The sequence below is a fragment of the Capsicum annuum genome, chromosome 7, assembly GCF_002878395.1.
Source record: "Capsicum annuum cultivar UCD-10X-F1 chromosome 7, UCD10Xv1.1, whole genome shotgun sequence".
Classification (NCBI taxonomy): Eukaryota; Viridiplantae; Streptophyta; class Magnoliopsida; order Solanales; family Solanaceae; genus Capsicum; species Capsicum annuum.
Window position 1 is genome coordinate 56,633,281 of NC_061117.1, and position 896 is coordinate 56,634,176.

Below are 896 nucleotides of genomic sequence, written 5' to 3' on the forward strand. Positions count from 1 at the left end.
TGACAAACTAGTCTTGGACATAGTTTGTCATTTATAATTAGTTCAGGGACTTAGAAGGCAATTATGAGAGAAAAGATTATTAAAAGGCTTAATGCTGAATTTTTAGTCAGAATTCATTATTCTGTATTATTTTTGGGAGAGGAAAAAGACGGCTTAGCTTGAGGAGAGAGAGAGAAACATTTTTCTTCTATTTTCCCTATTCACACACCAAGATCTTCTTATAGTTTTTGGTATGATGAATATAATTATGATGATTTTTGTTTTATTCATGAGTAGCTAAGTTTATTAGTTAGGGTTATGGAAGCCTTGTAGCATACAATCTATCACTTTGGATTTTGAATTCATTATGCATTGATTTGTTTACATCATACTCTCTTCGCTTATCTTGAACTCTCATGGTTGCAAACATAGAGAATATGCCTTAAAACACAACTTGTTCGAAAGAAAGGTTGATGTTCGGAAAAGAGAGTAGTGATAAGAAAATAGGATTTCCAACCCCTATTTCAGATGTTAATGCCTTAACAGGATTAACTACTTGGAGATTTTGTATTATTTTTGGTAAACGCTTTTGATTCAAGAGAAATAAAGTGAATTAGTCCTTGATGGTTGAGAAACACTAGGATTATGTTATTAAATACAATACGTTTCTCTGTAAGCATGATGCATGTATGAATTCGTAAAGACATAACCCTAGCTTGCTATTTCTCGAAATTTGAATACTACTACACATATTTTATTTTGTTAAACTGAAACCATTAATTTGTGAACTAAATCAAATCCCCATATTTATTTTACGAAAATGAATGATTAAAAGTCAACTAATCTGCACATAACTTAATTAGAGCCATATTCCCTGTGGGATTCGACCCCAGCCTAGTTGGGTTATATATTTGACA